Consider the following 12,043-nt stretch of genomic DNA (forward strand, 5'->3'; position numbering starts at 1 on the left):
ATATACGTATGTGTTAAATTTTACAGAATTGAACACACATACACATACATTCACACACGCAATGAGTGCATGCAAAACTGGTGAAATAAGGTCTGTGCCAATGCCAATTTCCTGGTTTTGATATTGTGCTATAATTACGCAAGATGTTACTACCATTGGAGGAGACTGGGGGAAGTGGACACAGGATCTCCCTGTACATTTTTATGCAACTTCCTGTGAATCTATAATTTTTCCAAAATAAAAAATTGAAAAATCAAAGGCATGTTTATTTCTAATTTAATTTTAACTTGATTGATTTCCACAATCCTACCATGACAAGATAAGGTAATTCCCTTGCAGGCACCCATAATAATCACTTAAAAGACCCACTGACTGCCTGCTTTTTGAATGTGAGCATCTGAGTGTCAGCAACTTTCACCTCAAAATTCATAACTTCACCATATTCATTGCTACCAGATGAAGAGTCAATGATAAACCTTTCTGTGTAATTAGGTGAACTCTAAAAAACATGGAGAATAATTTTTCCACAGCCTTTGAGAACTTAGCCAACATGACCCAATATATTTTGTTTTGATCACAGCCTATCTATTGAGACCTTTTGATCACATTTGAAGAGGAATCAGGCAGTCACTCATCTGAATCCTTGTTCCATGGAGTACCAGCTCCCTTATCAATATTCCCCCAGCCTTCTTATCTCAACCAGACGGCGAAACAAGGAGGAGAGGCATTTGGCATACAGTAGACTGTTCAGAACTTGGGCGCCCCAACCAGGTGGAAGTTGTCTCAAAGAAGGTCTTTGTTGGCAGTGGTCGCTAATGAGCAATGACTGCAATCTGAATGTGTGTGACATCCTGGTGTGGGAGTTTCTATTTAGCTTGTAGGTCTTCCAAGGAGGGTGATGTTTTTGGGGAATAATAACTGATCTGTCTGGGGCCCTTTTCTGCCCATATTTTGGATGTGGATTACTTTTTCCATTTTGGTTCAAAACCTGGTAAGCTTACTGAACATACTGCTTTATGCCCCTACATTTTAGTTGGTTAGTTGGTTTGTTAGCTGGTAAGTTACAGACAGCCGTGCTTTTAGTTTAAAAAACAGAGTGTGGAAGGTTTTGCTGTGGATTTAAGGGTCTTTAGGTAATTAGTAAATGTATTCACAGAGGTCTAACCATTGTTGATGTAAGGAGGAATGTGTCCTCGGGAGATCTGTGGCTGAGAGCTGGATTGTTTCACAAGTTTAAGGGCAGTGCTTACATAAGAGTAAAGTGTAGCATACAGTATTTAGAGAGGTGGTGTGCATGAAAGGGTGGTAATCTTCTGCATTTGTGCGGCACTTAAATTTTTCAAACCATTTCATGTGAATCTGTTTGTTCTCTAAATCAAGGTAAGGCAGGAATGACACCCTCCACCCACATTTTTTTAACAATTGAAGAACAAATGAAGTCTAGAAGGATCATGACATTTTCAAGGTCCCCACCACAGAAAATGAGGAATCAAGGACTAGTTATAAAATTTTTATTTTGGTGTTTTTCAGCAGAACCTACGGCCTCCGCCCATATCCTTGATAACAAGGAAATATGATAAATTCTGTTTCTCCTTTACATTGGCTTTAGATTTGAAAGAATCTATGTTTATGGTGAGATCTGGGTTTATTTTCTGCCATCAGATGTTTATGTGGGTGGGAGTTTAGCCTTGAGAAATGTCAATGAAGGGATCATTTTTGTGGCCATTGATCTTTTGAATGTATGGCTAAAAGAGTTCATAAACCTTTTTTTTTCTCTAGAACTAGGTAATATAAGGCAAGACTAATTACTAAATGGTGCCTGGTGCCAACTTACTATTCAAAGAAATCAAAACTTTCTTCTTTTAAATATTCATTCTATTTTAGTGGTTTGATTACTCTACTCCTTGGTTCTTTCATTGGTCAGATAATCTGTCCAATTAAGGAACTATTGCTCTGTCCAGGACAAGAATCCAACAGATAATTTCTCACGAAATGATAAAATAATAAATATTACATAAAACAATAAGATGATAAAAGTCACAAGCACAGCCCTCTCTGTAGTTTTTCTCGACATCCATCATGTTGGTTGTTTTCTGTTTTGTGCATTAGTTCTTTTCATCTATTACAACACCATAGATTAAAATAATTCTATCATTGGAATCAAAATTATTTTATTTGAAGTAGAAAAGTTCTTAATGACAAACATTACTCTTAAATGAATCATTTTTAACTAATTAATCCCTTTGTTTTATTTCAAGAAAGGATGTAAATTGATTTATTACTTGCGTTATACCCAAGGGCCCTGGGAGAATTAATATATTCTCTTCCAATCATTATGTGAAAACAGCTTGAGGGAAAATAGAACCAAGGAGCTGATGTTTATATAAAGACTTAGAACACAGAACAATTTATGCTTTTCTCATTAAAAAAAAAAAGTTGAGTCACAAGAAGTTCTTGAAGGACATCAGGAAACAAAATAGCCTAATAATTTTGAGAATTTGGATTCTTCTAACACTACAAAGTCTTATGTAGAGAGTACCAGGTCCAGAGAGAACTGGACATGACACACAACCAAAAATACCCTTACTGGTCCTAACAAGCAAAGGAAAGTACTCGTGTTTGGTGTTAAGTGGTGAAGTGAAGATTTCTAATTTATAAACCCAGGAAAATTCTACTTTAAGTGAGAAGAATATTGGTGGATTCAGAAATAAATAAACCATAATTGCTTTGTACTTTTGTACAAATTCTTCCAGATATTGTGAGAAAACCCGTCTCTGTCCCGGATTTCATCATCATGTGTTTATTTTGCATCTGTTTGGTCAAAGACATAACACTTCAAGGCGTGTGTGGGAAAGAGTATCTGAAGGGTCTTCTTCTTTTCTATTTTTGGCCTTCATGCTTGGAATTCCCTTATTCCAAAAATATCTTTTGGGGAAAACCCAAACAATGTACTAAAATTAATACCCCAAAAGGAAATGAACTCGAATCGCCCTTTGCTGCTTCCTGCTCCTTGTTTCCTGCTATTTTAGCCACTTTCTCAAAAATGGCACTCATCCATCTCTAGTCTTCCTATCAGAGTCAAAGCTCATTTCCTGAGCACGAGACGCAGGAGTCGGGGGCACAGGGCTTTGAGCCAAATGGTGGGTTTGGCCAACCAAGATTAGAGATGCCAGACACAAAAGAGTACATTCGGTATGATTCTACTTCCATGAAATTCTAGAACAGGCAAAATGCTCTGTAGAGACAGAGTACATGTCAGTGGTGGCTCGAGAGGGGGACTGGAGGTGAAGCGGCACGAGAGAACTTTTTGGGTGATGTAAATGTCATATCTTGATTGTGTTAGTGATGACACAGGTGTAGACACTTGCCAAAACTCAACAACTACACTTGAAGTGGATACATTTTATTATATGTAATTTATATCTCGATAAATTTGACTTTTTAAGAATTGTGATTAGAATACAATTTGAAAAGCATTACTGCCAACTCCCAGCTTGTCCTTCAATCTCGTCTTCAGTACAGAGAAAATGGCAGTTTTGATAGCCCTACCACTTTTTATGTTTTATAATATTAAAATGTCCATGCAATATCTCTGAAAGATAGTAAATCTCATAAAGCAGGATTGTTCTACTTAATTAGAGATGTTTACATTCTGTTCTTCAAGATATCCCATGCCTGTAGGTAGAACTATTATTCTGACAAAAAATATTTACATATTAATTTCATCGTTGCCTTGCTAAGACAGTGTGAATAATTACCTGACGAGTTATCCCCATGTGCTCTTGATTCAAATAATACACCATTTTAGGACCTTTTTGGCAGACGCCTTTGGTATCCCAGCCCAGCTTTTGTGTGAGAACAGCCACTCACCCCTGGAAAAGGGCCCTCGGCAAGCAGAAATGGCTCTTATTCCTTTGCCCTCTGCTCCTCGATTACAAAACTTTCTTAATCACAACTGGTTCCTGTCAAGCCTTTGCAAACTTTGTTAGATGCAGCTTGACTTTTCCTTGTCTGCATGCCCTTTTTTCTCTCTCTTTTTTTAATTGTCTCAGGAATACCATCTTATGTGACTCGTATCATATATGTTACTCATGTAAGATGTTACTCTATCAGAAATAGATAGAGATTTATCTTGTGCCAAATTTAATGATCCTTTTGAAAAGCTAGATTGTGATTTCTCTAGTTAGGCTTTAAAGGCAAATATAACAGTTGTGATTTTCTGATTATCTTGCTAGACCCGTTTCAGAGAGATTCTAGCTAAACGGCAATGCTTTAACTAGTATTTAAAACGTGAGCTTCTAGAAGATATCTGCACCCATGATCATTGCAGCATTATTTACAACAGCCAAGACATGGAAACAACCTAAGTGTCCATCAACAGATGAACGGATAAAGAAGATGTGGTATATATAGGAATATTATTCAACCATAACAGAGAGGGAAATCTTGCCGTTTGCGACAACATGGTTGGACTTTGAGGGCATTATGCTAAATGAAATAAGCCAGACAGAGAAAAAAAAAATACTTCATGATCTAACTTATATGTGAAATCTTTAAAAAAAAAAAACAAAAAACAACGAACTCATAGATGCAGAGAGTGGATTGGTAGTTTCCAGAGGCGAGGGTAGGGGTTAGGGGGATGAGGGGAGCAAAATGGTGATGGTAATCAAGAGGTACTGAAAAAAAAATTGGAGCCTGAGGGTAATACCAATCCAGAAATGTGTGAAATATGGGGACACAGACTGAATGTAAGGGGAAATAAGAAGAAGAAAGACCTTGCACGATGTGCCCTTTGAGTAAGGAGCAAAGCAGTGTGTACATTCATGCACTGGGTGCATATGAAGCCTTTGAGGGACTAGAAAGTGCAAATGCTTTTCTAGTGCACTCATTGCCAGGAGGATCCAATCCATAATAACAAGCTGGATTCATTTTGCTGCCATATGAGAAAATTGTACCCATTTCAACTATTCCTTTATGGATCTGAGAAACCTTAAACCAGGTGGGATCTCAGAGTTTTAATGGAGTACACAACTCTGAGTTGGTTGTAGGACTAAACTCTGGAAGTTTGATGCATTGGAAGGGAAGTGGTTTAATACCTTTTTATTTATAAAACTGCAAAATGATAAAGATCACTGACTTACCCAAAGGAAGACCAGTGTCCACAGATTTTTCTTTAGTATGTGTATACTTGAAAAGACATTCTCCTAACAAAATAAAAAAAAAAAGCCAGACTTGGGATTTGGCTTGCTTTTAGAGCTCACAGCAGTACAGTTAAACTGAATTTCCCTTCCTCCCTCTGGCTTCCTTTGTTTTCCTCCAGACTTTGCCCTTTGAAACAAACGCTGAACAGCACAGGACATGGTATTTCCTGGGTAATGTCATTGGCTGTGAGCTTTGTTTATTAATCATGACATTAGGGCACTGAGAGATCTTATATGGCTTCCTTTTGTACCATACAGATCTTTCTCTCTCTCTCTCTCTCTCTCTCTCTCTGTCTCTCACACACACTCACACACGCACACACACACACTCAAGTTCCTGTTGCCCTTCGTTTTAGTTTGTGTCTTTCCTCACTCTTTAGGAGAAGGCAGGACAAGGAATGTTTCCCCCCTGTGTGTGTTTGCAGATTTCATAGTTTTCCATTTTCATTTCTCTTTTCTTTCGGTTGTGATTTTTTGATAGTGGTGAGGGTAGCGAAGTATAGATGGAAAGATAGGATTTCAGCAGTAAAATGCCAGAAAGATCCTTTTGGCAATTACATAAAAAATTATTCTTGTTTAAAAGGGATGAGGAGGGAAGGGAAGTGCTAAAGGGAAAATAGTATGTAATTACAACTACTAACTAGCCAATGGTCAGCGCGAAGCGGAATCCGGTCGCGAAAGATGCTGTGCTACAACTCCATGTTACATCAACCCTCGTCTTCCTGCCTCCCTGGTCCCTGACTTTTGTCCCTCCTCACTGCACAGCACATTGAAAAGGCTAAAATCCAGGGCATAAGGATTTATATCAAAGACGCTAAAACTATTTTAGAAAATCAGATTTCATTGTTCACTCCTTCAGAAGTCATTACTACTTTTCTCAAAACCAGGGCTCTGAAATTCGTCAGGGCATGGGACAACTTGATGGTTTGACATGTGTTGATATGTGAGCAATCTTAGGTCAATAAAAGGTTAATGATAAGGACTATTGGTTATATGTAAGCTTAAGTATTGCCTGACTCAGATGCAAAAAGAATAGGATCTCTAGATTTCTTCTTAAATTACCTTCATTTAAAAGGTAGTTTTGGCATAAATATCAACCAGCAGCAATTAGTCATCAGTGTTCATTCATAAATCTATAGCCTACTATGTATATAATGCTATATCTGTGGTTATAATAAGAAAGTCAGTTAACTCCTCTTGGAGCTTACCATTAAAGCAGGATGTCAGAGATGCAACTTTAAATAACCTTGCAGATACATTTTTCTAAAAAATGTAGACCTGAGATAGTTATGCAACCACTGTCAGGGGTAAGCAACAATAACTTGAATTAGCACAGTAGTTCTTGAGTAGTAAGTTGTGTGTTTAATTTTTGAGAAATGTGTGTTCTTCTGACTCGTGCATTTTAGACCTGGCTTAGTGTTTTTTAGGTCCTAGTTCTGGGAGACAGTTTGTCCTTTGCCTTGAAGCCACATGTGCTGGGGCTGCCCATAGTTTCTGTCTTGTTGACTGTCTAGGCCTTGACCTCACCAGCTTCTAGGCTCCATAGCTCCCAGAGCACGTTTTCAGCAGAATTTGCTCTAGGATGTTGGTTGAGTCTCAGATGCTTTTTCTGTCCTTTACATGGCATATCCTTTATATGGTGGGCTTATGCATGCAAAGAGCCTGGGTACTATTGTTACATTTAACAAGTGCCTGTTTAGAATAATGTTTGTTGAATGAATGCAGTGCCCAGGAGGGGTAGGAAATATCTTGCTGTCCCTTAGCCTAATGAATAAAACAATCTTCTTGCATGTATTTTTATTTAATTTGGTTTTGCCTTTAGGTTAGAGAGAGCTGTATGGCAAGATTTTTTCTTTCTTTCTGCCGTGACTTCATTCTAAGAGCTGGTTTTCTCCTTTTGTTTGAAATCTGTCAGGAACTAAGACCACCCTGTTGAGTTTGGTGCTCTAGGATGTGTGGCAGTAGTTGGGTCTCCTGTGGGCAACAGTGGTGGCTGAGTTGTGAAGGCTGCATGCTTGTTGGCCGAATCCTCCAGCTGTCAGGCACGCCAGCCTGTGGTTGACTGGGCTGTGCCACAAGTACCAGGGAGGGAGATGGCAGATAGGCAGGTACATGGGGTCAGAAGAGGAGGAGCAAAGGCCAGCTAACTGACTAGAGGTTGTCTGAGGTTACCATTGTAAGGGGTCTTTGGGGGGCCTGGAATCTCTGCCCCTAGTGTCAGACAATGTTGACTCGAATGGCTAAATGTTAACACTGTTTTCAACCAAGAGTTGGAAGCCTTTAAGGGCGTCTTAGAGGACCTTTGTAGTTTTCCTCTTCTTGAGCAGTTTCTCCTCCACTGGCCTCCCAAGCATTGGAATTCATGCTGTAAGGTCTTCAGTCCTGGCCGTCCAGACCCTGGAGTCAATCTTTTATGGTGCATGTTTAAAGGCTATCGCAGTGTCTCTTGCTTGTTCGTCTTGGGTTTCTCTCTGTGTCCCACTCTGCCAGCTCGGTGAACAGGGGGAGCTGGCAGCAAGGGGAAGGGGCCAAGGGGAGGTGGTGAAAGGCGTGCTCAGAGGTATCTGGCTTTGGGTTTTTACGGAAGTTGATAGCATTCGGCTTAGTGACCACAATTCAATTATAAGCACCACGCAGCCATCCTGAGTGACTATATTCTTGCCAAAAACTGCTGTGTAAAGGCGGCTGCATTTTTGTTAGCCTTGCCTGATGGATTTTTAAGTATATTAACCACATACATTCACACAAAGGGGAAAATTTACTGCCTAAACAGAGGGACCTAAATCCCCCAGGCTAAATAAACCCAATGAAAACACAAGAACTGCATTTACAGGCCTCCTGAAGATAAGAATTCAACCTTTAAAAAGGTTCCTTCAAATGAAAAATGGATGGCTGAGCTGCTAATGGCCCAGTAACCTAGGAATTTAACTCTTCCCTAATGGGCAAGGGCCTCGGATCAGTTCCAGCTGCTCGGGAAGGATTCTCACCCCGCGCTTCTGCACAGTTCTGGGCCTGGAAGGTCCATCAGGGCCTTGGGGATTTAATGACCACTTTGGAAGACAGTCCGCCTTGGCAATTTCTGTGTTACCTCTGTTTCTCGTGTGTGTGTGCAAAGGAGAGAGAGAGAGTTGTATGTGTGTGTGAGGCTATGCAAAGAGAGGCCGGGCCGAGGTAGGGTGGTGTGTGTGTGTGTTTATCCCCAGCTTTTCCCAGATAGAATTTGCTTGAGGTGAGAGACTGAAGGGAACTTAGTCTTCTCCTTAAACTTGGAGGGAAATACAAGTCTTCCTCTTAAACTTAGAGGAAGAGTTAGGAGGCTCAGAATTTACCTCGTGGAATTACTCCTGCTTGTGTTTCTCTGCAGAAATAGGCTATCTATTAGGGCAACATGAGGCAATCGTTCTTCCCCAATCTGTCCTCAATTGTCTGGTGGTATTGAGTTCCCTGAAGCTCGTCACCAATAAATCCCCCACTGTATTAAGGACAAGCTGTAAGGATGTCCATGAATCAAACTGTAAGTGAATTCATGTCTTTGTTGTAAATCATCTGAATATTATTTTTAAATAAATATAATGGGTGGGAAGAGGGGTTAACTATAAAGGGGATGGGGGAATTTTTTGAGGATTAGAACTGTTCTGTATCTTGGTTGCAGTGGTAGTGACCTTACTGTGTGTGTTTGTCAAATCCTATAGATCTGCGTATTAAAAAGGGTGAATTTTACTATCTGTAAATTATAACTCAACAACCTGACCTCCCTAAAATTACAAATGAATAAATAAAGAATGAATGAATGAATGAATATTCCATTCCCTTGGCCCCTTGCTGCTTTGCCAGCCAGCGAGCCATTTAGACGATGCCTTCTTCTCAGAGGAAGGACACCACACAGCCAACTCCAGCCTATGAGCTCATGATGCCAGTAAAGCTGTTCCAGAAAAAGCAGAGATGGTGTGTGTTTCCTTCTGGGACAGATGACCTAACCCTCCAGGTAGCAATGTCCTTGTATGGTTAGCACAGGTAGGGAAATACCTAGCTTCATGCTGACTCACCAGGTGAAACATCATTTCTCGGAATGAGTCAGAATCACAAATATGTTCTGAACTGTCTCGTGTCCTGCATTGTGAAAGGCTCGAAGCCCAATCAGAGCATCTGCTAGCAGGTCTCGCTGGCCCTAGATGGATAGCATCCTCGACCTGCAGCTCTCTCATTTCCCGGCGTGATCATGTTAAAGTCGAGCCCTCTAGCTCGCTCAGACCCATACCCAGTTAGGGGTAGGAGAAACCTATTTAAATTTATGCTCTGCTAATCTTGTTGTTTATTCAATTATAGGTAAACCTAATAATGGTAGAATAAAATGCTTCGACGTTAAGTGTATTCCCGGACATTGGGAGGGGAGGGGGGTGTGTGTAAGGATGTAGAGTTAAAACAGACTTGGGCAATGTAAAATACCACAGAAAGTAGGAGTTTCCAAGGAAAACATGGGGAAACTCTGTATGAGAATCTAATGTATGCTGTAGCTTTTAAAAGGAAACATTAATAGTGAAACATGCCCTCAAAGGGCAAGCCAGTAATAAATTTCGTGTCAGAAATTACCTGTCAGTAGGATTATGTTAAATAATGTTGAATTGTTATTAGTCGGGGGGGAAAGAGGAGAGTAACTTTCTCAAAAATGTTCAAAGAGTGTCGTGTTTCACACACAAATCCCATTATTGTTTAACAGGATTTTTGTGCTTAACCTTCTCAAAGATGTATCGAGAATTTTGGCCATCTTAGTTTATTCCCCAAATGCAGTCATTATAGGAAAAAGAAGCCAAACTCTTCCTATGCAGGAATTTGGAATTACCCAGAGGACCAGTGTGTCTTATTGGACATCCATTGTGGAGTGTCCTGATTGACAAATGTATGTCCGCTCCCTGCAGCTACAAAGGAAGGTATCTTCACTTCTGTGCCTCAGCAAAGCAGGAATGAAATAGTGGGGACACCATTATTTTAACGTTTGGCTTGTTTTGGCCAAATAAGTAAAAATATATTTTTCCCCTTGAAAAAATGTCTTATTGCAAATGTGTGACCGTCTAAGAATTTTTAAGGTGCATTGCAATGTATTAGGTCTGAAACTGAGGGTACTCACTGAGCCCGGGCCCAGACCTCCCCCTAGATGCAGTGAAGATGGAGCACTGATGGGAGCAGAGTGTGAAACACAACTTAGGCTTAAATGTGAGCTAACACATTAGCACGGGCCCTTCACAAAGGGCCACTTATGACTCATAGGTATCAAGTCATCAAGTTATTACTCCCAGAATAAAAGATCATTTCGACTTTATGTGAATCGAATGAAGAATGACTGCTGCATTGGATTGGGTTTTTGAAGGGCAGTGTTAAAGGTAAGCTTTAGGGTCACTCCATGTGCTTTGATTTGACCCATCAATTACTGGTCATTACCTGGGTCCCTTTTGGAAATTGTCATATTTGATGACATTTGATTTCAGGACATTCGGACAAGATTTTGCCAGTGACTGTCTGCACAAGCACGTTAGGCATTTGTGAAAATCTTTATTTTCTTCAGGTCGTCAAATCTCAATTTTAGTAAATGGCCCCAGCAGTAATTTACAAATAGTCTTGGGGTGGCTTAGAGTCATAGATGACCTTTCCAAAGTGCAAAGCAGTGCATCCTTTCAGGGACAACTTACAATCCAGGGAGGCTTCTTGCCAGCCAGGAGCTTTTGGATCTGTTTCAGGAATGCTATATCTTGGGGGTAATAAGTACAGTGGGTTTTGTGTGTGTGTGTGTGTGTGTGTGTGTGTGAGGAAGATTGGCCCTGAGCTAACATCTGTTGCTAATCTTCTTCTTTTTGCTTGAGGAAAATTCCCGCTGAGCTAACATCTGTGCCAATCTTCCTCTATTTTGTTTGTGGGATGCAACCACAGCGTGGCTTGTTGAGTGGTGTGTAGGTCTGCACCCAGGATCCGAACCCGTGAACACCAGGCCCCTGAAGCAGAGCATGTGAACTTAACGACTATGCCTCTGGGCCGGTCCCTACAGTGGTATTTTAAAGCTTGTTCAGATGGCAGTCATTTGTGCTATCCATTTGGGATTTGATCTTGTGGTTATGGAATGACGTTTTAATTACATTGAAAAATATATAGTTTCACAGTGTCCTGTTATGATTTAGTTATGATTTAGTTAAAATATACAGAGGCTGCTGTTTTCACCCGTAACGTAGATAGTGAGACCAAGACTAAGTCAGTGAAACCATACTTTTCCCATGAGACATCAGCTTCACCACCAGCAGGTCCCTGTCCTGGTCTAGTCAGTTTTGGTCAAAACAGATTAGATACTTTTGTTAGAACTTCCAAGAGATTCCTCATGCCCCACTCATAATGTGGGTCCCTGCCCTTCCAAAAGCTTCTTGCCTTCATATGAAATCCTTTCCTGGCTTTCAGCTTTTTTTTCCTAACATTTGAGAAAAACTACCTCTTGTTATAATTGTAAACAAAGCTTCTTAAAAAATTTTTTATTATGGAAAATTTCAAACATATAGGTACCAAGATTAGGAAAATGACCCCCCCCCCCCCCACTCCACGAACTCATAACCCAACTTAAACAATTATCAACGTACAACCAGTCGTGTTTCATCCGTGTCTCCACACACGGCCAGCCTCTCCCAAGGTTACTTGAGGCATATCCAAGATATTACAGCATTTCACCCTAAGTATTTCAGCATGTAAGTATAAAAGGAAAGTATTAAAGAAAAGTAACCACAATAGCATTTTTTCCACTAAAAAGTTATCCATGGTTTCTTAATATTTTAAAATGTCCTTCAGATTTCCTTGATTGTCTCATAGGA

General features: G+C 40.1%; 1 protein-coding gene across 26 annotated transcripts in view; it reads left to right on the forward strand.

The window, feature by feature from the left end:
• CREB5 (cAMP responsive element binding protein 5) overlaps positions 1 to 12,043 on the forward strand; it is a 397,793-nt gene that overhangs the window by 181,532 nt on the left and 204,218 nt on the right. The window lies entirely within an intron of this gene.

The sequence above is a fragment of the Equus caballus genome, chromosome 4 (genome assembly GCF_041296265.1).
Source record: "Equus caballus isolate H_3958 breed thoroughbred chromosome 4, TB-T2T, whole genome shotgun sequence".
In the NCBI taxonomy this organism is placed as follows: Eukaryota; Metazoa; Chordata; class Mammalia; order Perissodactyla; family Equidae; genus Equus; species Equus caballus.